Source organism: Littorina saxatilis, linkage group LG16 (genome assembly GCF_037325665.1).
Source record: "Littorina saxatilis isolate snail1 linkage group LG16, US_GU_Lsax_2.0, whole genome shotgun sequence".
NCBI classification, from domain to species: domain Eukaryota; kingdom Metazoa; phylum Mollusca; class Gastropoda; order Littorinimorpha; family Littorinidae; genus Littorina; species Littorina saxatilis.
This window is the reverse complement of record NC_090260.1, coordinates 5,118,269-5,144,187: the sequence shown is the minus strand read 5'-3', so window position 1 is coordinate 5,144,187 and position 25,919 is coordinate 5,118,269. Positions and strand designations below refer to the sequence as shown.

Sequence of the window (25,919 nt, the reverse complement as noted above, 5' to 3'; positions counted from 1 at the left end):
ACACTGGTCACATTCATTGTCTCGTTGTTTGTTTCAGTCAGTGTATTCAGTTCAACGCACCATGAAACCAGTTCTCTACACTGGTCACATTCATTGTCTCGTTGTTGTTGTCAGTGTATTCAGTTCAACGCACCATGAAACCAGTTCTCTACACTGGTCACAGTCATTGTCTCGTTGCTTGTTGTCAGTGTATTCAGTTCAACGCACCATGAAACCAGTTCTCTACACTGGTCACATTCATTGTCTCGTTGCTTTTTGTCAGTGTATTCAGTTCAACGCACCATGAAACCAGTTCTCTACACTGGTCACATTCATTGTCTCGTTGCTTGCTGTCAGTGTATTCAGTTCAACGCACCATGAAACCAGTTCTCTACACTGGTCACATTCATTGTCTCGTTGCTTGTTGTCAGTGTATTCAGTTCAACGCACCATGAAACCAGTTCTCTACACTGGTCACATTCATTGTCTCGTTGCTTTTTGTCAGTGTATTCAGTTCAACGCACCATGAAACCAGTTCTCTACACTGGTCACATTCATTGTCTCGTTGCTTTTTGTCAGTGTATTCAGTTCAACGCACCATGAAACCAGTTCTCTACACTGGTCACATTCATTGTCTCGTTGCTTGTTGTCAGTGTATTCAGTTCAACGCACCATGAAACCAGTTCTCTACACTGGTCACATTCATTGTCTCGTTGCTTTTGTCAGTGTATTCAGTTCAACGCACCTTGAAACCAGTTCTCTACACTGGTCACATTCATTGTCTCGTTGCTTGTTGTCAGTGTATTCAGTTCAACGCACCATGAAACCAGTTCTCTACACTGGTCACATTCATTGTCTCGTTGCTTGCTGTCAGTGTATTCAGTTCAACGCACCATGAAACCAGTTCTCTACACTGGTCACATTCATTGTCTCGTTGCTTGCTGTCAGTGTATTCAGTTCAACGCACCATGAAACCAGTTCTCTACACTGGTCACATTCATTGTCTCGTTGCTTGCTGTCAGTGTATTCAGTTCAACGCACCATGAAACCAGTTCTCTACACTGGTCACATTCATTGTCTCGTTGCTGTCAGTGTATTCAGTTCAACGCACCATGAAACCAGTTCTCTACACTGGTCACATTCATTGTCTCGTTGCTGTCAGTGTATTCAGTTCAACGCACCATGAAACCAGTTCTCTACACTGGTCACATTCATTGTCTCGTTGCTTGCTGTCAGTGTATTCAGTTCAACGCACCATGAAACCAGTTCTCTACACTGGTCACAGTCATTGTCTCGTTGCTTGCTGTCAGTGTATTCAGTTCAACGCACCATGAAACCAGTTCTCTACACTGATCACATTCATTGTCTCGTTGCTGTTGTCAGTGTATTCAGTTCAACGCACCATGAAACCAGTTCTCTACACTGGTCACATTCATTGTCTTGTTGCTTGCTGTCAGTGTATTCAGTTCAACGCACCATGAAACCAGTTCTCTACACTGGTCACATTCATTGTCTCGTTGCTTGCTGTCAGTGTATTCAGTTCAACGCACCATGAAACCAGTTCTCTACACTGGTCACATTCATTGTCTCGTTGCTTGTTGTCAGTGTATTCAGTTCAACGCACCATGAAACCAGTTCTCTACACTGATCACATTCATTGTCTCGTTGTTGTCAGTGTATTCAGTTCAACGCACCATGAAACCAGTTCTCTACACTGGTCACATTCATTGTCTCGTTGCTTGCTGTCAGTGTATTCAGTTCAACGCACCATGAAACCAGTTCTCTACACTGGTCACAGTCATTGTCTCGTTGGTTGTTGTCAGTGTATTCAGTTCAACGCACCATGAAACCAGTTCTCTACACTGGTCACATTCATTGTCTCGTTGCTTGTTGTCAGTGTATTCAGTTCAACGCACCTTGAAACCAGTTCTCTACACTGGTCACATTCATTGTCTCGTTGTTGTCAGTGTATTCAGTTCAACGCACCATGAAACCAGTTCTCTACACTGGTCACATTCATTGTCTCGTTGCTTGCTGTCAGTGTATTCAGTTCAACGCACCATGAAACCAGTTCTCTACACTGGTCACATTCATTGTCTCGTTGCTTGCTGTCAGTGTATTCAGTTCAACGCACCATGAAACCAGTTCTCTACACTGGTCACATTCATTGTCTCGTTGCTTGTTGTCAGTGTATTCAGTTCAACGCACCATGAAACCAGTTCTCTACACTGGTCACATTCATTGTCTCGTTGCTTGCTGTCAGTGTATTCAGTTCAACGCACCATGAAACCAGTTCTCTACACTGGTCACATTCATTGTCTCGTTGCTTGTTGTCAGTGTATTCAGTTCAACGCACCATGAAACCAGTTCTCTACACTGGTCACATTCATTGTCTCGTTGCTTGCTGTCAGTGTATTCAGTTCAACGCACCATGAAACCAGTTCTCTACACTGGTCACATTCATTGTCTCGTTGCTTGTTGTCAGTGTATTCAGTTCAACGCACCATGAAACCAGTTCTCTACACTGGTCACATTCATTGTCTCGTTGTTTGTTATCAGTCAGTGTATTCAGTTCAACGCACCATGAAACCAGTTCTCTACACTGGTCACATTCATTGTCTCGTTGCTGTCAGTGTATTCAGTTCAACGCACCATGAAACCAGTTCTCTACACTGGTCACAGTCATTGTCTCGTTGCTTGTTGTCAGTGTATTCAGTTCAACGCACCATGAAACCAGTTCTCTACACTGGTCACATTCATTGTCTCGTTGCTGTCAGTGTATTCAGTTCAACGCACCATGAAACCAGTTCTCTACACTGGTCACAGTCATTGTCTCGTTGCTTGCTGTCAGTGTATTCAGTTCAACGCACCATGAAACCAGTTCTCTACACTGGTCACAGTCATTGTCTCGTTGCTTGCTGTCAGTGTATTCAGTTCAACGCACCATGAAACCAGTTCTCTACACTGGTCACATTCATTGTCTCGTTGTTGTCAGTGTATTCAGTTCAACGCACCTTGAAACCAGTTCTCTACACTGGTCACATTCATTGTCTCGTTGTTGTCAGTGTATTTAGTTCAACGCACCATGAAACCAGTTCTCTACACTGGTCACATTCATTGTCTCGTTGCTGTCAGTGTATTCAGTTCAACGCACCATGAAACCAGTTCTCTACACTGGTCACATTCATTGTCTCGTTGCTTGTTGTCAGTGTATTCAGTTCAACGCACCATGAAACCAGTTCTCTACACTGATCACATTCATTGTCTCGTTGTTGTCAGTGTATTCAGTTCAACGCACCATGAAACCAGTTCTCTACACTGGTCACATTCATTGTCTCGTTGCTTGTTGTCAGTGTATTCAGTTCAACGCACCATGAAACAGTTCTCTACACTGGTCACATTCATTGTCTCGTTGCTTGCTGTCAGTGTATTCAGTTCAACGCACCATGAAACCAGTTCTCTACACTGGTCACATTCATTGTCTCGTTGCTTGTTGTCAGTGTATTCAGTTCAACGCACCATGAAACCAGTTCTCTACACTGGTCACATTCATTGTCTCGTTGCTTGCTGTCAGTGTATTCAGTTCAACGCACCATGAAACCAGTTCTCTACACTGGTCACATTCATTGTCTCGTTGCTTGTTGTCAGTGTATTCAGTTCAACGCACCATGAAACCAGTTCTCTACACTGGTCACATTCATTGTCTCGTTGCTTGTAATCAGTGTATTCAGTTCAACGCACCATGAAACCAGTTCTCTACACTGGTCACATTCATTGTCTCGTTGGTTGTAATCAGTGTATTCAGTTCAACGCACCATGAAACCAGTTCTCTACACTGATCACATTCATTGTCTCGTTGTTTGTTATCAGTGTATTCAGTTCAACGCACCTTAAAACCAGTTCTCTACACTGGTCACATTCATTGTCTCGTTGCTTGTTGTCAGTGTATTCAGTTCAACGCACCATGAAACCAGTTCTCTACACTGGTCACATTCATTGTCTCGTTGGTTGTTGTCAGTGTATTCAGTTCAACGCACCATGAAACCAGTTCTCTACACTGGTCACATTCATTGTCTCGTTGCTTTTTGTCAGTGTATTCAGTTCAACGCACCATGAAACCAGTTCTCTACACTGGTCACATTCATTGTCTCGTTGCTTGCTGTCAGTGTATTCAGTTCAACGCACCATGAAACCAGTTCTCTACACTGATCACATTCATTGTCTCGTTGTTTGTTGTCAGTGTATTCAGTTCAACGCACCTTGAAACCAGTTCTCTACACTGGTCACATTCATTGTCTCGTTGCTTGCTGTCAGTGTATTCAGTTCAACGCACCATGAAACCAGTTCTCTACACTGGTCACATTCATTGTCTCGTTGCTTGCTGTCAGTGTATTCAGTTCAACGCACCATGAAACCAGTTCTCTACACTGGTCACATTCATTGTCTCGTTGCTTGTTGTCAGTGTATTCAGTTCAACGCACCATGAAACCAGTTCTCTACACTGGTCACATTCATTGTCTCGTTGCTGTCAGTGTATTCAGTTCAACGCACCATGAAACCAGTTCTCTACACTGGTCACATTCATTGTCTCGTTGCTTGTTGTCAGTGTATTCAGTTCAACGCACCTTGAAACCAGTTCTCTACACTGGTCACATCCATTGTCTCGTTGCTGTCAGTGTATTCAGTTCAACGCACCATGAAACTAGTTCTCTACACTGGTCACATTCATTGTCTCGTTGTTGTCAGTGTATTCAGTTCAACGCACCTTGAAACCAGTTCTCTACACTGGTCACATTCATTGTCTCGTTGCTGTCAGTGTATTCAGTTCAACGCACCATGAAACCAGTTCTCTACACTGGTCACATTCATTGTCTCGTTGCTTGCTGTCAGTGTATTCAGTTCAACGCACCATGAAACCAGTTCTCTACACTGGTCACATTCATTGTCTCGTTGCTTGCTGTCAGTGTATTCAGTTCAACGCACCATGAAACCAGTTCTCTACACTGGTCACATTCATTGTCTCGTTGCTGTCAGTGTATTCAGTTCAACGCACCATGAAACCAGTTCTCTACACTGGTCACATTCATTGTCTCGTTGCTTGCTGTCAGTGTATTCAGTTCAACGCACCATGAAACCAGTTCTCTACACTGGTCACATTCATTGTCTCGTTGTTGTCAGTGTATTCAGTTCAACGCACCATGAAACCAGTTCTCTACACTGGTCACATTCATTGTCTCGTTGCTTGCTGTCAGTGTATTCAGTTCAACGCACCATGAAACCAGTTCTCTACACTGGTCACATTCATTGTCTCGTTGCTTGCTGTCAGTGTATTCAGTTCAACGCACCATGAAACCAGTTCTCTACACTGGTCACATTCATTGTCTCGTTGCTGTCAGTGTATTCAGTTCAACGCACCATGAAACCAGTTCTCTACACTGGTCACATTCATTGTCTCGTTGCTTGCTGTCAGTGTATTCAGTTCAACGCACCATGAAACCAGTTCTCTACACTGGTCACATTCATTGTCTCGTTGCTTGCTGTCAGTGTATTCAGTTCAACGCACCATGAAACCAGTTCTCTACACTGGTCACATTCATTGTCTCGTTGCTTGTTGTCAGTGTATTCAGTTCAACGCACCATGAAACCAGTTCTCTACACTGGTCACATTCATTGTCTCGTTGCTTGCTGTCAGTGTATTCAGTTCAACGCACCATGAAACCAGTTCTCTACACTGATCACATTCATTGTCTCGTTGCTTGTTGTCAGTGTATTCAGTTCAACGCACCATGAAACCAGTTCTCTACACTGGTCACATCCATTGTCTCGTTGCTGTCAGTGTATTCAGTTCAACGCACCATGAAACCAGTTCTCTACACTGGTCACATTCATTGTCTCGTTGTTGTCAGTGTATTCAGTTCAACGCACCATGAAACCAGTTCTCTACACTGGTCACATTCATTGTCTCGTTGTTGTCAGTGTATTCAGTTCAACGCACCATGAAACCAGTTCTCTACACTGGTCACAGTCATTGTCTCGTTGCTTGCTGTCAGTGTAGTCAGTTCAACGCACCATGAAACCAGTTCTCTACACTGGTCACAGTCATTGTCTCGTTGCTTGCTGTCAGTGTAGTCAGTTCAACGCACCATGAAACCAGTTCTCTACACTGGTCACATTCATTGTCTCGTTGCTTGCTGTCAGTGTATTCAGTTCAACGCACCATGAAACCAGTTCTCTACACTGGTCACATTCATTGTCTCGTTGCTTGCTGTCAGTGTATTCAGTTCAACGCACCATGAAACCAGTTCTCTACACTGGTCACATTCATTGTCTCGTTGCTTGTTGTCAGTGTATTCAGTTCAACGCACCATGAAACCAGTTCTCTACACTGGTCACATTCATTGTCTCGTTGCTTGCTGTCAGTGTATTCAGTTCAACGCACCATGAAACCAGTTCTCTACACTGGTCACATTCATTGTCTCGTTGCTTGTTGTCAGTGTATTCAGTTCAACGCACCATGAAACCAGTTCTCTACACTGGTCACATTCATTGTCTCGTTGCTGTCAGTGTATTCAGTTCAACGCACCATGAAACCAGTTCTCTACACTGGTCACATTCATTGTCTCGTTGCTTGTTGTCAGTGTATTCAGTTCAACGCACCTTGAAACCAGTTCTCTACACTGGTCACATCCATTGTCTCGTTGCTGTCAGTGTAATCAGTTCAACGCACCATGAAACCAGTTCTCTACACTGGTCACAGTCATTGTCTCGTTGCTTGTTGTCAGTGTATTCAGTTTAACGCACCTTGAAACCAGTTCTCTACACTGGTCACATTCATCGTCTCGTTGCTTGCTGTCAGTGTATTCAGTTCAACGCACCATGAAACCAGTTCTCTACACTGGTCACATTCATTGTCTCGTTGCTTGCTGTCAGTGTATTCAGTTCAACGCACCATGAAACCAGTTCTCTACACTGGTCACATTCATTGTCTCGTTGCTTGCTGTCAGTGTATTCAGTTCAACGCACCATGAAACCAGTTCTCTACACTGGTCACATTCATTGTCTCGTTGCTTGCTGTCAGTGTATTCAGTTCAACGCACCATGAAACCAGTTCTCTACACTGGTCACATTCATTGTCTCGTTGCTTGTTGTCAGTGTATTCAGTTCAACGCACCATGAAACCAGTTCTCTACACTGGTCACATTCATTGTCTCGTTGCTTGCTGTCAGTGTATTCAGTTCAACGCACCATGAAACCAGTTCTCTACACTGGTCACATTCATTGTCTCGTTGCTTGCTGTCAGTGTATTCAGTTCAACGCACCATGAAACCAGTTCTCTACACTGGTCACATTCATTGTCTCGTTGCTTGCTGTCAGTGTATTCAGTTCAACGCACCATGAAACCAGTTCTCTACACTGGTCACATTCATTGTCTCGTTGCTTGCTGTCAGTGTATTCAGTTCAACGCACCATGAAACCAGTTCTCTACACTGGTCACATTCATTGTCTCGTTGCTTGTTGTCAGTGTATTCAGTTCAACGCACCTTGAAACCAGTTCTCTACACTGGTCACATTCATTGTCTCGTTGCTTGCTGTCAGTGTATTCAGTTCAACGCACCATGAAACCAGTTCTCTACACTGGTCACATTCATTGTCTCGTTGCTTGCTGTCAGTGTATTCAGTTCAACGCACCATGAAACCAGTTCTCTACACTGGTCACATTCATTGTCTCGTTGCTTGCTGTCAGTGTATTCAGTTCAACGCACCATGAAACCAGTTCTCTACACTGGTCACATTCATTGTCTTGATGCTTGCTGTCAGTGTATTCAGTTCAACGCACCATGAAACCAGTTCTCTACACTGGTCACATTCATTGTCTCGTTGCTGTCAGTGTATTCAGTTCAACGCACCATGAAACCAGTTCTCTACACTGGTCACATTCATTGTCTCGTTGCTGTCAGTGTATTCAGTTCAACGCACCTTGAAACCAGTTCTCTACACTGGTCACATTCATTGTCTCGTTGCTTGCTGTCAGTGTATTCAGTTCAACGCACCATGAAACCAGTTCTCTACACTGGTCACATTCATTGTCTCGTTGCTTGTTGTCAGTGTATTCAGTTCAACGCACCATGAAACCAGTTCTCTACACTGGTCACATTCATTGTCTCGTTGCTTGCTGTCAGTGTATTCAGTTCAACGCACCATGAAACCAGTTCTCTACACTGGTCACATTCATTGTCTCGTTGCTTGCTGTCAGTGTATTCAGTTCAACGCACCATGAAACCAGTTCTCTACACTGGTCACATTCATTGTCTCGTTGCTTGCTGTCAGTGTATTCAGTTCAACGCACCATGAAACCAGTTCTCTACACTGGTCACATTCATTGTCTCGTTGCTTGCTGTCAGTGTATTCAGTTCAACGCACCATGAAACCAGTTCTCTACACTGGTCACATTCATTGTCTCGTTGCTGTCAGTGTATTCAGTTCAACGCACCATGAAACCAGTTCTCTACACTGGTCACATTCATTGTCTCGTTGCTTGCTGTCAGTGTATTCAGTTCAACGCACCATGAAACCAGTTCTCTACACTGGTCACATTCATTGTCTCGTTGCTTGCTGTCAGTGTATTCAGTTCAACGCACCATGAAACCAGTTCTCTACACTGGTCACATTCATTGTCTCGTTGCTTGCTGTCAGTGTATTCAGTTCAACGCACCATGAAACCAGTTCTCTACACTGGTCACATTCATTGTCTCGTTGCTTGCTGTCAGTGTATTCAGTTCAACGCACCATGAAACCAGTTCTCTACACTGGTCACATTCATTGTCTCGTTGCTGTCAGTGTATTCAGTTCAACGCACCATGAAACCAGTTCTCTACACTGGTCACATTCATTGTCTCGTTGCTGTCAGTGTATTCAGTTCAACGCACCATGAAACCAGTTCTCTACACTGGTCACATTCATTGTCTCGTTGTTGTCAGTGTATTCAGTTCAACGCACCATGAAACCAGTTCTCTACACTGGTCACATTCATTGTCTCGTTGCTTGCTGTCAGTGTATTCAGTCAACGCACCATGAAACCAGTTCTCTACACTGGTCACATTCATTGTCTCGTTGCTTGCTGTCAGTGTATTCAGTTCAACGCACCATGAAACCAGTTCTCTACACTGGTCACATTCATTGTCTCGTTGCTTGCTGTCAGTGTATTCAGTTCAACGCACCATGAAACCAGTTCTCTACACTGGTCACATTCATTGTCTCGTTGCTTGCTGTCAGTGTATTCAGTTCAACGCACCATGAAACCAGTTCTCTACACTGGTCACATTCATTGTCTCGTTGCTTGCTGTCAGTGTATTCAGTTCAACGCACCATGAAACCAGTTCTCTACACTGGTCACATTCATTGTCTCGTTGCTTGCTGTCAGTGTATTCAGTTCAACGCACCATGAAACCAGTTCTCTACACTGATCACATTCATTGTCTCGTTGCTTGCTGTCAGTGTATTCAGTTCAACGCACCATGAAACCAGTTCTCTACACTGGTCACATTCATTGTCTCGTTGCTTGCTGTCAGTGTATTCAGTTCAACGCACCATGAAACCAGTTCTCTACACTGGTCACATTCATTGTCTCGTTGCTTGCTGTCAGTGTATTCAGTTCAACGCACCATGAAACCAGTTCTCTACACTGGTCACATTCATTGTCTCGTTGCTGTCAGTGTATTCAGTTCAACGCACCATGAAACCAGTTCTCTACACTGGTCACATTCATTGTCTCGTTGCTGTCAGTGTATTCAGTTCAACGCACCATGAAACCAGTTCTCTACACTGGTCACATTCATTGTCTCGTTGCTTGCTGTCAGTGTATTCAGTTCAACGCACCATGAAACCAGTTCTCTACACTGGTCACATTCATTGTCTCGTTGCTTGCTGTCAGTGTATTCAGTTCAACGCACCATGAAACCAGTTCTCTACACTGGTCACATTCATTGTCTCGTTGCTTGCTGTCAGTGTATTCAGTTCAACGCACCATGAAACCAGTTCTCTACACTGGTCACATTCATTGTCTCGTTGCTTGCTGTCAGTGTATTCAGTTCAACGCACCATGAAACCAGTTCTCTACACTGATCACATTCATTGTCTCGTTGCTGTCAGTGTATTCAGTTCAACGCACCATGAAACCAGTTCTCTACACTGGTCACATTCATTGTCTCGTTGCTTGCTGTCAGTGTATTCAGTTCAACGCACCATGAAACCAGTTCTCTACACTGATCACATTCATTGTCTCGTTGCTTGCTGTCAGTGTATTCAGTTCAACGCACCATGAAACCAGTTCTCTACACTGATCACATTCATTGTCTCGTTGCTTGCTGTCAGTGTAGTCAGTTCAACGCACCATGAAACCAGTTCTCTACACTGGTCACATTCATTGTCTCGTTGCTTGCTGTCAGTGTATTCAGTTCAACGCACCATGAAACCAGTTCTCTACACTGGTCACATTCATTGTCTCGTTGCTTGCTGTCAGTGTATTCAGTTCAACGCACCATGAAACCAGTTCTCTACACTGGTCACATTCATTGTCTCGTTGCTTGCTGTCAGTGTATTCAGTTCAACGCACCATGAAACCAGTTCTCTACACTGGTCACATTCATTGTCTCGTTGCTTGCTGTCAGTGTATTCAGTTCAACGCACCATGAAACCAGTTCTCTACACTGGTCACATTCATTGTCTCGTTGCTGTCAGTGTATTCAGTTCAACGCACCATGAAACCAGTTCTCTACACTGGTCACATTCATTGTCTCGTTGCTTGCTGTCAGTGTATTCAGTTCAACGCACCATGAAACCAGTTCTCTACACTGGTCACATTCATTGTCTCGTTGCTTGCTGTCAGTGTATTCAGTTCAACGCACCATGAAACCAGTTCTCTACACTGGTCACATTCATTGTCTCGTTGCTTGCTGTCAGTGTATTCAGTTCAACGCACCATGAAACCAGTTCTCTACACTGGTCACATTCATTGTCTCGTTGCTTGCTGTCAGTGTATTCAGTTCAACGCACCATGAAACCAGTTCTCTACACTGGTCACATTCATTGTCTCGTTGCTTGCTGTCAGTGTATTCAGTTCAACGCACCATGAAACCAGTTCTCTACACTGGTCACATTCATTGTCTCGTTGCTGTCAGTGTATTCAGTTCAACGCACCATGAAACCAGTTCTCTACACTGGTCACATTCATTGTCTCGTTGCTTGCTGTCAGTGTATTCAGTTCAACGCACCATGAAACCAGTTCTCTACACTGGTCACATTCATTGTCTCGTTGCTGTCAGTGTATTCAGTTCAACGCACCATGAAACCAGTTCTCTACACTGGTCACATTCATTGTCTCGTTGCTGTCAGTGTATTCAGTTCAACGCACCATGAAACCAGTTCTCTACACTGGTCACATTCATTGTCTCGTTGCTTGCTGTCAGTGTATTCAGTTCAACGCACCATGAAACCAGTTCTCTACACTGGTCACATTCATTGTCTCGTTGCTTGCTGTCAGTGTATTCAGTTCAACGCACCATGAAACCAGTTCTCTACACTGGTCACATTCATTGTCTCGTTGCTTGCTGTCAGTGTATTCAGTTCAACGCACCATGAAACCAGTTCTCTACACTGGTCACATTCATTGTCTCGTTGCTGTCAGTGTATTCAGTTCAACGCACCATGAAACCAGTTCTCTACACTGGTCACATTCATTGTCTCGTTGCTGTCAGTGTATTCAGTTCAACGCACCATGAAACCAGTTCTCTACACTGATCACATTCATTGTCTCGTTGCTTGCTGTCAGTGTAGTCAGTTCAACGCACCATGAAACCAGTTCTCTACACTGGTCACATTCATTGTCTCGTTGCTTGCTGTCAGTGTATTCAGTTCAACGCACCATGAAACCAGTTCTCTACACTGGTCACATTCATTGTCTCGTTGCTTGCTGTCAGTGTATTCAGTTCAACGCACCATGAAACCAGTTCTCTACACTGGTCACATTCATTGTCTCGTTGCTTGCTGTCAGTGTATTCAGTTCAACGCACCATGAAACCAGTTCTCTACACTGGTCACATTCATTGTCTCGTTGCTGTCAGTGTATTCAGTTCAACGCACCATGAAACCAGTTCTCTACACTGGTCACATTCATTGTCTCGTTGCTGTCAGTGTATTCAGTTCAACGCACCATGAAACCAGTTCTCTACACTGGTCACATTCATTGTCTCGTTGCTGTCAGTGTATTCAGTTCAACGCACCATGAAACCAGTTCTCTACACTGGTCACATTCATTGTCTCGTTGCTTGCTGTCAGTGTATTCAGTTCAACGCACCATGAAACCAGTTCTCTACACTGGTCACATTCATTGTCTCGTTGCTTGCTGTCAGTGTATTCAGTTCAACGCACCATGAAACCAGTTCTCTACACTGGTCACATTCATTGTCTCGTTGCTTGCTGTCAGTGTATTCAGTTCAACGCACCATGAAACCAGTTCTCTACACTGATCACATTCATTGTCTCGTTGCTTGCTGTCAGTGTAGTCAGTTCAACGCACCATGAAACCAGTTCTCTACACTGATCACATTCATTGTCTCGTTGCTTGCTGTCAGTGTAGTCAGTTCAACGCACCATGAAACCAGTTCTCTACACTGGTCACATTCATTGTCTCGTTGCTTGCTGTCAGTGTAGTCAGTTCAACGCACCATGAAACCAGTTCTCTACACTGGTCACATTCATTGTCTCGTTGCTTGTTGTCAGTGTATTCAGTTCAACGCACCATGAAACCAGTTCTCTACACTGGTCACATTCATTGTCTCGTTGCTTGCTGTCAGTGTATTCAGTTCAACGCACCATGAAACCAGTTCTCTACACTGGTCACATTCATTGTCTCGTTGCTTGCTGTCAGTGTATTCAGTTCAACGCACCATGAAACCAGTTCTCTACACTGGTCACATTCATTGTCTCGTTGCTTGCTGTCAGTGTATTCAGTTCAACGCACCATGAAACCAGTTCTCTACACTGGTCACATTCATTGTCTCGTTGCTTGCTGTCAGTGTATTCAGTTCAACGCACCATGAAACCAGTTCTCTACACTGGTCACATTCATTGTCTCGTTGCTTGCTGTCAGTGTATTCAGTTCAACGCACCATGAAACCAGTTCTCTACACTGGTCACATTCATTGTCTCGTTGCTTGCTGTCAGTGTATTCAGTTCAACGCACCATGAAACCAGTTCTCTACACTGATCACATTCATTGTCTCGTTGCTGTCAGTGTATTCAGTACAACGCACCATGAAACCAGTTCTCTACACTGATCACATTCATTGTCTCGTTGCTTGCTGTCAGTGTATTCAGTTCAACGCACCATGAAACCAGTTCTCTACACTGATCACATTCATTGTCTCGTTGCTTGCTGTCAGTGTATTCAGTACAACGCACCATGAAACCAGTTCTCTACACTGATCACATTCATTGTCTCGTTGCTTGCTGTCAGTGTATTCAGTACAACGCACCATGAAACCAGTTCTCTACACTGATCACATTCATTGTCTCGTTGCTTGCTGTCAGTGTATTCAGTACAACGCACCATGAAACCAGTTCTCTACACTGATCACATTCATTGTCTCGTTGCTTGCTGTCAGTGTATTCAGTTCAACGCACCATGAAACCAGTTCTCTACACTGGTCACATTCATTGTCTCGTTGCTTGCTGTCAGTGTATTCAGTTCAACGCACCATGAAACCAGTTCTCTACACTGGTCACATTCATTGTCTCGTTGCTTGCTGTCAGTGTATTCAGTTCAACGCACCATGAAACCAGTTCTCTACACTGATCACATTCATTGTCTCGTTGCTGTCAGTGTATTCAGTTCAACGCACCATGAAACCAGTTCTCTACACTGATCACATTCATTGTCTCGTTGTTGTCAGTGTAATCAGTTCAACGCACCATGAAACCAGTTCTCTACACTGGTCACAGTCATTGTCTCGTTGCTTGCTGTCAGTGTATTCAGTTCAACGCACCATGAAACCAGTTCTCTACACTGATCACATTCATTGTCTCGTTGCTGTCAGTGTATTCAGTACAACGCACCATGAAACCAGTTCTCTACACTGATCACATTCATTGTCTCGTTGCTTGCTGTCAGTGTATTCAGTTCACGCACCATGAAACCAGTTCTCTACACTGGTCACATTCATTGTCTCGTTGCTTGTTGTCTGTGTATTCAGTTCAACGCACCATGAAACCAGTTCTCTACACTGGTCACATTCATTGTCTCGTTGCTTGCTGTCAGTGTATTCAGTACAACGCACCATGAAACCAGTTCTCTACACTGGTCACATTCATTGTCTCGTTGCTTGTTGTCAGTGTATTCAGTTCAACGCACCATGAAACCAGTTCTCTACACTGGTCACATTCATTGTCTCGTTGCTGTCAGTGTATTCAGTTCAACGCACCATGAAACCAGTTCTCTACACTGGTCACATTCATTGTCTCGTTGCTTGTTGTCAGTGTATTCAGTTCAACGCACCATGAAACCAGTTCTCTACACTGGTCACATTCATTGTCTCGTTGCTGTCAGTGTATTCAGTACAACGCACCATGAAACCAGTTCTCTACACTGGTCACATTCATTGTCTCGTTGCTTGCTGTCAGTGTATTCAGTTCAACGCACCATGAAACCAGTTCTCTACACTGGTCACATTCATTGTCTCGTTGCTTGCTGTCAGTGTATTCAGTTCAACGCACCATGAAACCAGTTCTCTACACTGGTCACATTCATTGTCTCGTTGCTTGCTGTCAGTGTATTCAGTTCAACGCACCTTGAAACCAGTTCTCTACACTGGTCACATTCATTGTCTCGTTGTTGTCAGCGTATTCAGTTCAACGCACCATGAAACCAGTTCTCTACACTGGTCACATTCATTGTCTCGTTGCTTGTTGTCAGTGTATTCAGTTCAACGCACCATGAAACCAGTTCTCTACACTGGTCACATTCATTGTCTCGTTGTTGTTGTCAGTGTATTCAGTTCAACGCACCATGAAACCAGTTCTCTACACTGGTCACATTCATTGTCTCGTTGCTTGCTGTCAGTGTATTCAGTACAACGCACCATGAAACCAGTTCTCTACACTGGTCACATTCATTGTCTCGTTGCTTGCTGTCAGTGTATTCAGTACAACGCACCATGAAACCAGTTCTCTACACTGGTCACATTCATTGTCTCGTTGTTGTCAGTGTATTCAGTTCAACGCACCATGAAACCAGTTCTCTACACTGATCACAGTCATTGTCTCGTTGCTTGCTGTCAGTGTATTCAGTTCAACGCACCATGAAACCAGTTCTCTACACTGGTCACATTCATTGTCTCGTTGCTTGCTGTCAGTGTATTCAGTTCAACGCACCATGAAACCAGTTCTCTACACTGGTCACATTCATTGTCTCGTTGCTTGCTGTCAGTGTATTCAGTACAACGCACCATGAAACCAGTTCTCTACACTGGTCACAGTCATTGTCTCGTTGTTGTCAGTGTATTCAGTTCAACGCACCATGAAACCAGTTCTCTACACTGATCACAGTCATTGTCTCGTTGCTTGCTGTCAGTGTATTCAGTTCAACGCACCATGAAACCAGTTCTCTACACTGATCACAGTCGTTGTCTCGTTGTTGTCAGTGTATTCAGTTCAACGCACCATGAAACCAGTTCTCTACACTGATCACATTCATTGTCTCGTTGCTTGTTGTCAGTGTATTCAGTACAACGCACCATGAAACCAGTTCTCTACACTGGTCACATTCATTGTCTCGTTGCTGTCAGTGTATTCAGTTCAACGCACCATGAAACCAGTTCTCTACACTGGTCACATTCATTGTCTCGTTGCTTGCTGTCAGTGTATTCAGTTCAACGCACCATGAAACCAGTTCTCTACACTGGTCACAGTCATTGTCTCGTTGCTGTCAGTGTATTCAGTTCAACGCACCATGAAACCAGTTCTCTACACTGGTCACATTCATTGTCTCGTTGCTTGTTGTCAGTGTATTCAGTTCAACGCACCATGAAACCAGTTCTCTACACTGGTCACAGTCATTGTCTCGTTGCTGTCAGTGTATTCAGTTCAACGCACCATGAAACCAGTTCTCTACACTGGTCACATTCATTGTCTCGTTGCTTGTTGTCAGTGTATTCAGTTCAACGCACCATGAAACCAGTTCTCTACACTGGTCACATTCATTGTCTCGTTGCTTGCTGTCAGTGTATTCAGTTCAACGCACCATGAAACCAGTTCTCTACACTGGTCACATTCATTGTCTCGTTGCTTGCTGTCAGTGTATTCAGTTCAACGCACCATGAAACCAGTTCTCTACACTGGTCACATTCATTGTCTCGTTGCTTGCTGTCAGTGTATTCAGTTCAACGCACCATGAAACCAGTTCTCTACACTGGTCACATTCATTGTCTCGTTGCTTGCTGTCAGTGTATTCAGTTCAACGCACCATGAAACCAGTTCTCTACACTGGTCACATTCATTGTCTCGTTGCTTGCTGTCAGTGTATTCAGTTCAACGCACCATGAAACCAGTTCTCTACACTGGTCACATTCATTGTCTCGTTGCTTGTTGTCAGTGTATTCAGTTCAACGCACCATGAAACCAGTTCTCTACACTGGTCACATTCATTGTCTCGTTGCTTGCTGTCAGTGTATTCAGTTCAACGCACCATGAAACCAGTTCTCTACACTGGTCACATTCATTGTCTCGTTGCTTGTTGTCAGTGTATTCAGTTCAACGCACCATGAAACCAGTTCTCTACACTGGTCACATTCATTGTCTCGTTGCTTGCTGTCAGTGTATTCAGTTCAACGCACCATGAAACCAGTTCTCTACACTGGTCACATTCATTGTCTCGTTGCTTGCTGTCAGTGTATTCAGTTCAACGCACCATGAAACCAGTTCTCTACACTGGTCACATTCATTGTCTCGTTGCTTGTTGTCAGTGTATTCAGTTCAACGCACCATGAAACCAGTTCTCTACACTGATCACATTCATTGTCTCGTTGTTGTCAGTGTATTCAGTTCAACGCACCATGAAACCAGTTCTCTACACTGGTCACATTCATTGTCTCGTTGCTTGCTGTCAGTGTATTCAGTTCAACGCACCATGAAACCAGTTCTCTACACTGGTCACATTCATTGTCTCGTTGCTTGTTGTCAGTGTATTCAGTTCAACGCACCATGAAACCAGTTCTCTACACTGGTCACATTCATTGTCTCGTTGCTTGTTGTCAGTGTATTCAGTTCAACGCACCATGAAACCAGTTCTCTACACTGGTCACATTCATTGTCTCGTTGTTTGTTATCAGTCAGTGTATTCAGTTCAACGCACCATGAAACCAGTTCTCTACACTGGTCACATTCATTGTCTCGTTGGTTGTTGTCAGTGTATTCAGTTCAACGCACCTTGAAACCAGTTCTCTACACTGGTCACATTCATTGTCTCGTTGCTTTTTGTCAGTGTATTCAGTTCAACGCACCATGAAACCAGTTCTCTACACTGGTCACATTCATTGTCTCGTTGCTTGCTGTCAGTGTATTCAGTTCAACGCACCATGAAACCAGTTCTCTACACTGGTCACATTCATTGTCTCGTTGCTTGTTGTCAGTGTATTCAGTTCAACGCACCATGAAACCAGTTCTCTACACTGGTCACATTCATTGTCTCGTTGCTTTTTGTCAGTGTATTCAGTTCAACGCACCATGAAACCAGTTCTCTACACTGGTCACATTCATTGTCTCGTTGCTTTTTGTCAGTGTATTCAGTTCAACGCACCATGAAACCAGTTCTCTACACTGGTCACATTCATTGTCTCGTTGCTTGTTGTCAGTGTATTCAGTTCAACGCACCATGAAACCAGTTCTCTACACTGGTCACATTCATTGTCTCGTTGCTTTTTGTCAGTGTATTCAGTTCAACGCACCTTGAAACCAGTTCTCTACACTGGTCACATTCATTGTCTCGTTGCTTGTTGTCAGTGTATTCAGTTCAACGCACCATGAAACCAGTTCTCTACACTGGTCACATTCATTGTCTCGTTGCTTGCTGTCAGTGTATTCAGTTCAACGCACCATGAAACCAGTTCTCTACACTGGTCACATTCATTGTCTCGTTGCTTGCTGTCAGTGTATTCAGTTCAACGCACCATGAAACCAGTTCTCTACACTGGTCACATTCATTGTCTCGTTGCTTGCTGTCAGTGTATTCAGTTCAACGCACCATGAAACCAGTTCTCTACACTGGTCACATTCATTGTCTCGTTGCTGTCAGTGTATTCAGTTCAACGCACCATGAAACCAGTTCTCTACACTGGTCACATTCATTGTCTCGTTGCTGTCAGTGTATTCAGTTCAACGCACCATGAAACCAGTTCTCTACACTGGTCACATTCATTGTCTCGTTGCTTGTTGTCAGTGTATTCAGTTCAACGCACCATGAAACCAGTTCTCTACACTGGTCACATTCATTGTCTCGTTGCTTGCTGTCAGTGTATTCAGTTCAACGCACCATGAAACCAGTTCTCTACACTGGTCACAGTCATTGTCTCGTTGCTTGCTGTCAGTGTAGTCAGTTCAACGCACCATGAAACAGTTCTCTACACTGATCACATTCATTGTCTCGTTGCTGTTGTCAGTGTATTCAGTTCAACGCACCATGAAACCAGTTCTCTACACTGGTCACATTCATTGTCTCGTTGCTTGCTGTCAGTGTATTCAGTTCAACGCACCATGAAACCAGTTCTCTACACTGGTCACATTCATTGTCTCGTTGCTTGCTGTCAGTGTATTCAGTTCAACGCACCATGAAACCAGTTCTCTACACTGGTCACATTCATTGTCTCGTTGCTTGTTGTCAGTGTATTCAGTTCAACGCACCATGAAACCAGTTCTCTACACTGATCACATTCATTGTCTCGTTGCTTGTTGTCAGTGTATTCAGTTCAACGCACCATGAAACCAGTTCTCTACACTGGTCACATTCATTGTCTCGTTGCTTGCTGTCAGTGTATTCAGTTCAACGCACCATGAAACCAGTTCTCTACACTGGTCACAGTCATTGTCTCGTTGGTTGTTGTCAGTGTATTCAGTTCAACGCACCATGAAACCAGTTCTCTACACTGGTCACAGTCATTGTCTCGTTGCTTGATGTCAGTGTATTCAGTTCAACGCACCTTGAAACCAGTTCTCTACACTGGTCACAGTCATTGTCTCGTTGTTGTCAGTGTATTCAGTTCAACGCACCATGAAACCAGTTCTCTACACTGGTCACATTCATTGTCTCGTTGTTTGCTGTCAGTGTATTCAGTTCAACGCACCATGAAACCAGTTCTCTACACTGGTCACATTCATTGTCTCGTTGCTTGCTGTCAGTGTATTCAGTTCAACGCACCATGAAACCAGTTCTCTACACTGGTCACATTCATTGTCTCGTTGCTTGTTGTCAGTGTATTCAGTTCAACGCACCATGAAACCAGTTCTCTACACTGGTCACATTCATTGTCTCGTTGCTTGCTGTCAGTGTATTCAGTTCAACGCACCATGAAACCAGTTCTCTACACTGGTCACATTCATTGTCTCGTTGCTTGTTGTCAGTGTATTCAGTTCAACGCACCATGAAACCAGTTCTCTACACTGGTCACATTCATTGTCTCGTTGCTTGCTGTCAGTGTATTCAGTTCAACGCACCATGAAACCAGTTCTCTACACTGGTCACATTTATTGTCTCGTTGCTTGTTGTCAGTGTATTCAGTTCAACGCACCATGAAACCAGTTCTCTACACTGGTCACATTCATTGTCTCGTTGTTTGTTATCAGTCAGTGTATTCAGTTCAACGCACCATGAAACCAGTTCTCTACACTGGTCACATCCATTGTCTCGTTGCTGTCAGTGTATTCAGTTCAACGCACCATGAAACCAGTTCTCTACACTGGTCACAGTCATTGTCTCGTTGCTTGTTGTCAGTGTATTCAGTTCAACGCACCATGAAACCAGTTCTCTACACTGGTCACATTCATTGTCTCGTTGCTGTCAGTGTATTCAGTTCAACGCACCTTGAAACCAGTTCTCTACACTGGTCACAGTCATTGTCTCGTTGCTTGCTGTCAGTGTATTCAGTTCAACGCACCATGAAACCAGTTCTCTACACTGGTCACATTCATTGTCTCGTTGCTTGCTGTCAGTGTATTCAGTTCAACGCACCATGAAACCAGTTCTCTACACTGGTCACATTCATTGTCTCGTTGCTGTCAGTGTATTCAGTTCAACGCACCATGAAACCAGTTCTCTACACTGGTCACATTCATTGTCTCGTTGTTGTCAGTGTATTCAGTTCAACGCACCATGAAACCAGTTCTCTACACTGGTCACATTCATTGTCTCGTTGCTGTCAGTGTATTCAGTTCAACGCACCATGAAACCAGTTCTCTACACTGGTCACATTCATTGTCTCGTTGCTTGCTGTCAGTGTATTCAGTTCAACGCACCATGAAACCAGTTCTCTACACTGATCACATTCATTGTCTCGTTGTTGTCAGTGTATTCAGTTCAACGCACCATGAAACCAGTTCTCTACACTGGTCACATTCATTGTCTCGTTGCTTGTTGTCAGTGTATTCAGTTCAACGCACCATGAAACCAGTTCTCTACACTGGTCACAGTCATTGTCTCGTTGGTTGCTGTCAGTGTATTCAGTTCAAAGCACCATGAAACCAGTTCTCTACACTGGTCACATTCATTGTCTCGTTGCTTGTTGTCAGTGTATTCAGTTCAACGCACCATGAAACCAGTTCTCTACACTGGTCACATTCATTGTCTCGTTGCTTGCTGTCAGTGTATTCAGTTCAACGCACCATGAAACCAGTTCTTACACTGGTCACATTCATTGTCTCGTTGCTTGTTGTCAGTGTATTCAGTTCAACGCACCATGAAACCAGTTCTCTACACTGGTCACATTCATTGTCTCGTTGGTTGTAATCAGTGTATTCAGTTCAACGCACCATGAAACCAGTTCTCTACACTGGTCACATTCATTGTCTCGTTGGTTGTAATCAGTGTATTCAGTTCAACGCACCATGAAACCAGTTCTCTACACTGATCACATTCATTGTCTCGTTGTTTGTTATCAGTACAGTGTATTCAGTTCAACGCACCTTAAAACCAGTTCTCTACACTGGTCACATTCATTGTCTCGTTGCTTGTTGTCAGTGTATTCAGTTCAACGCACCATGAAACCAGTTCTCTACACTGGTCACATTCATTGTCTCGTTGGTTGTTATCAGTGTATTCAGTTCAACGCACCATGAAACCAGTTCTCTACACTGATCACATTCATTGTTTCGTTGGTTTTTGTCAGTGTATTCAGTTTAACGCACCATGAAACCAGTTCTCTACACTGGTCACATTCATTGTCTCGTTGCTTGCTGTCAGTGTATTCAGTTCAACGCACCATGAAACCAGTTCTCTACACTGATCACATTCATTGTCTCGTTGTTTGTTATCAGTACAGTGTATTCAGTTCAACGCACCTTAAAACCAGTTCTCTACACTGGTCACATTCATTGTCTCGTTGCTTGTTGTCAGTGTATTCAGTTCAACGCACCATGAAACCAGTTCTCTACACTGGTCACATTCATTGTCTCGTTGGTTGTTGTCAGTGTATTCAGTTCAACGCACCATGAAACCAGTTCTCTACACTGGTCACATTCATTGTCTCGTTGCTTGTTGTCAGTGTATTCAGTTCAACGCACCATGAAACCAGTTCTCTACACTGGTCACAGTCATTGTCTCGTTGCTTGCTGTCAGTGTATTCAGTTCAACGCACCATGAAACCAGTTCTCTACACTGATCACATTCATTGTCTCGTTGGTTTTTGTCAGTGTATTCAGTTTAACGCACCATGAAACCAGTTCTCTACACTGGTCACATTCATTGTCTCGTTGCTTGCTGTCAGTGTATTCAGTTCAACGCACCATGAAACCAGTTCTCTACACTGGTCACATTCATTGTCTCGTTGCTTGCTGTCAGTGTATTCAGTTCAACGCACCATGAAACCAGTTCTCTACACTGGTCACAGTCATTGTCTCGTTGCTTGCTGTCAGTGTATTCAGTTCAACGCACCATGAAACCAGTTCTCTACACTGGTCACATTCATTGTCTCGTTGCTGTCAGTGTATTCAGTTCAACGCAACATGAAACCAGTTCTCTACACTGGTCACAGTCATCGTCTCGTTGCTTGCTGTCAGTGTATTCAGTTCAACGCACCATGAAACCAGTTCTCTACACTGATCACATTCATTGTCTCGTTGCTTGCTGTCAGTGTATTCAGTTCAACGCACCTTGAAACCAGTTCTCTACACTGGTCACATTCATTGTCTCGTTGCTGTCAGTGTATTCAGTTCAACGCACCATGAAACCAGTTCTCTACACTGGTCACATTCATTGTCTCGGTGCTTGCTGTCAGTGTATTCAGTTCAACGCACCATGAAACCAGTTCTCTACACTGATCACATTCATTGTCTCGGTGCTTGCTGTCAGTGTATTCAGTTCAACGCACCATGAAACCAGTTCTCTACACTGGTCACATTCATTGTATCGTTGCTTGTTGTCAGTGTATTCAGTTCAACGCACCATGAAACCAGTTCTCTACACTGGTCACATTCATTGTCTCGTTGCTGTCAGTGTATTCAGTTCAACGCACCATGAAACCAGTTCTCTACACTGGTCACATTCATTGTCTCGTTGCTGTCAGTGTATTCAGTTCAACGCACCATGAAACCAGTTCTCTACACTGGTCACATTCATTGTCTCGTTGCTGTCAGTGTATTCAGTTCAACGCACCATGAAACCAGTTCTCTACACTGGTCACATTCATTGTCTCGTTGCTGTCAGTGTATTCAGTTCAACGCACCATGAAACCAGTTCTCTACACTGATCACAGTCATTGTCTCGTTGCTTGCTGTCAGTGTATTCAGTTTAACGCACCATGAAACCAGTTCTCTACACTGGTCACATTCATTGTCTCGTTGCTTGCTGTCAGTGTATTCAGTTCAACGCACCATGAAACCAGTTCTCTACACTGGTCACAGTCATTGTCTCGTTGCTTGCTGTCAGTGTATTCAGTACAACGCACCATGAAACCAGTTCTCTACACTGATCACATTCATTGTCTCGTTGCTTGCTGTCAGTGTAGTCAGTTCAACGCACCATGAAACCAGTTCTCTACACTGGTCACATTCATTGTCTCGTTGCTTGTTGTCAGTGTATTCAGTTCAACGCACCATGAAACCAGTTCTCTACACTGATCACATTCATTGTCTCGTTGCTTGCTGTCAGTGTATTCAGTTTAACGCACCATGAAACCAGTTCTCTACACTGGTCACATTCATTGTCTCGTTGCTTGCTGTCAGTGTATTCAGTTCAACGCACCATGAAACCAGTTCTCTACACTGGTCACATTCATTGTCTCGTTGCTTGTTGTCTGTGTATTCAGTTCAACGCACCATGAAACCAGTTCTCTACACTGGTCACATTCATTGTCTCGTTGTTGTCAGTGTATTCAGTTCAACGCACCATGAAACCAGTTCTCTACACTGGTCACAGTCATTGTCTCGTTGTTGTCAGTGTATTCAGTTCAACGCACCATGAAACCAGTTCTCTACACTGGTCACAGTCATTGTCTCGTTGTTGTCAGTGTATTCAGTTCAACGCAACATGAAACCAGTTCTCTACACTGGTCACAGTCATTGTCTCGTTGTTGTCAGTGTATTCAGTTCAACGCACCATGAAACCAGTTCTCTACACTGGTCACATTCACTGTCTCGTTGCTGTCAGTGTATTCAGTACAACGCACCATGAAACCAGTTCTCTACACTGGTCACATTCATTGTCTCGTTGGTTGTTGTCAGTGTATTCAGTTCAACGCACCATGAAACCAGTTCTCTACACTGATCACATTCATTGTCTCGTTGCTTGCTGTCAGTGTATTCAGTTCAACGCACCATGAAACCAGTTCTCTACACTGATCACATTCATTGTCTCGTTGCTTGTTGTCAGTGTATTCAGTTCAACGCACCATGAAACCAGTTCTCTACACTGATCACATTCATTGTCTCGTTGCTTGCTGTCAGTGTATTCAGTTCAACGCACCATGAAACCAGTTCTCTACACTGGTCACATTCATTGTCTCGTTGTTTGTTGTCAGTGTATTCAGTACAACGCACCATGAAACCAGTTCTCTACACTGATCACATTCATTGTCTCGTTGCTGTCAGTGTAATCAGTTCAACGCACCATGAAACCAGTTCTCTACACTGGTCACAGTCATTGTCTCGTTGCTTGCTGTCAGTGTATTCAGTTCAACGCACCATGAAACCAGTTCTCTACACTGGTCACAGTCATTGTCTCGTTGCTTGTTGTCAGTGTATTCAGTTCAACGCACCATGAAACCAGTTCTCTACACTGGTCACATTCATTGTATCGTTGCTTGTTGTCAGTGTATTCAGTTCAACGCACCATGAAACCAGTTCTCTACACTGGTCACATTCATTGTCTCGTTGCTTGTTGTCAGTGTATTCAGTTCAACGCACCATGAAACCAGTTCTCTACACTGGTCACAGTCATTGTCTCGTTGCTTGCTGTCAGTGTAGTCAGTTCAACGCACCATGAAACCAGTTCTCTACACTGGTCACATTCATTGTCTCGTTGCTTGCTGTCAGTGTAGTCAGTTCAACGCACCATGAAACCAGTTCTCTACACTGGTCACAGTCATTGTCTCGTTGGTTGTTGTGAGTTGATGATCACATGGAGTTGTGGTCACATGTTTTATTAGGAATTCATTGTCTCGTTGGTTGTTGTGAGTTGATGATCACATGGAGTTGTGGTCACATGTTTTATTAGGAATTCATTTATCATAATTTATGGAGTTGTGGTCACATGTTTTATTATGAATTCATTCATCATATGAAGTTGTGATTACATGTTTTATTATGAATTCATTTATCATAATTTATGGAGTTGTGATCACATGTTTTATCATGAATTCATTTATCATATAGATTTTGTGGAATTTCTGTGTTTCATTATGAATTCATTTATCATATGGAGTTTTTGAAGTGTCTCTATGTTTTATTATGAATTCATTTATCATATGGAGTTTTTCTTAGTTTTTCTATGTTATATCATGAATTCATTGACCATTTTGAGTTATTTGGTGTTGTTCTATGCTTTATTATAAATGTATTGATCATATAATTATGGAGTTTTTTTTTCTTTCTATGTTTTATTATGAATTCATTTAGAGATGAAATTCAAAGTCTCATTGGTTGTTTCAGGTTGATGATCATATGAAGTTTTGGAAGTTTTTCAGTTTTGTTTATGAATTCAAAGACTAAACTTGAGAGAAGAATTCTGAAAGAATCGCTTAAAGAATTGCTTTGGCATTTTTTCCGACTTTTCATATTACCCCCTAACTTCTTCTGTCATAAGTTTATTAATATAAATGTGCCCTCAATACAATATGCGGTGTACTATCTTTTGCTGGAGGGCATAGGTCACAGCCTACTATGCCTGTTTCGTGATTAGCGGCGTGTCATGGATAGTGGCATAAAAAGGTCAGGTAAAACAGCTTGCGGTTTTCCCACAAAACAATACACCCAGTTACATTTCTTCCAGGGCGTGACCAAAAACCGACAGTGTCTATATCTCAGTTGACTGTCGTGTCTGACAATCGGTTTAGAGGCTGCGTGGAACACACTGAGGTAAGTGTCTATATCTCAGTTGATTGTCGTGTCTGACAAACGGTTTAGAGGCTGCGTTGAACACACTTCTGAGGTAGGATTGTCCAAAGTATGATTGTCTCGCATGTGTGTTC

General features: G+C 43.5%; 3 protein-coding genes across 7 annotated transcripts in view; 2 read left to right on the top strand and 1 right to left on the bottom strand.

Moving 5' to 3' along the window:
- LOC138950247 (uncharacterized) overlaps positions 1-25,919 on the top strand; it is a 796,434-nt gene that overhangs the window by 579,175 nt on the left and 191,340 nt on the right. The window lies entirely within an intron of this gene.
- LOC138950264 (uncharacterized) overlaps positions 1-25,919 on the bottom strand; it is a gene marked incomplete in the record, with an annotated part of 260,344 nt that overhangs the window by 64,807 nt on the left and 169,618 nt on the right.
- LOC138950258 (uncharacterized) overlaps positions 25,688-25,919 on the top strand; it is a 14,831-nt gene continuing 14,599 nt past the window's right edge. For 2 of the 3 annotated variants that reach the window (XR_011450574.1, XM_070322001.1), the window contains exon 1: positions 25,688-25,806. The gene's annotated coding sequence lies outside the window, so the exon portion shown is untranslated. The other variant, XM_070322002.1, reaches the window with a different exon arrangement.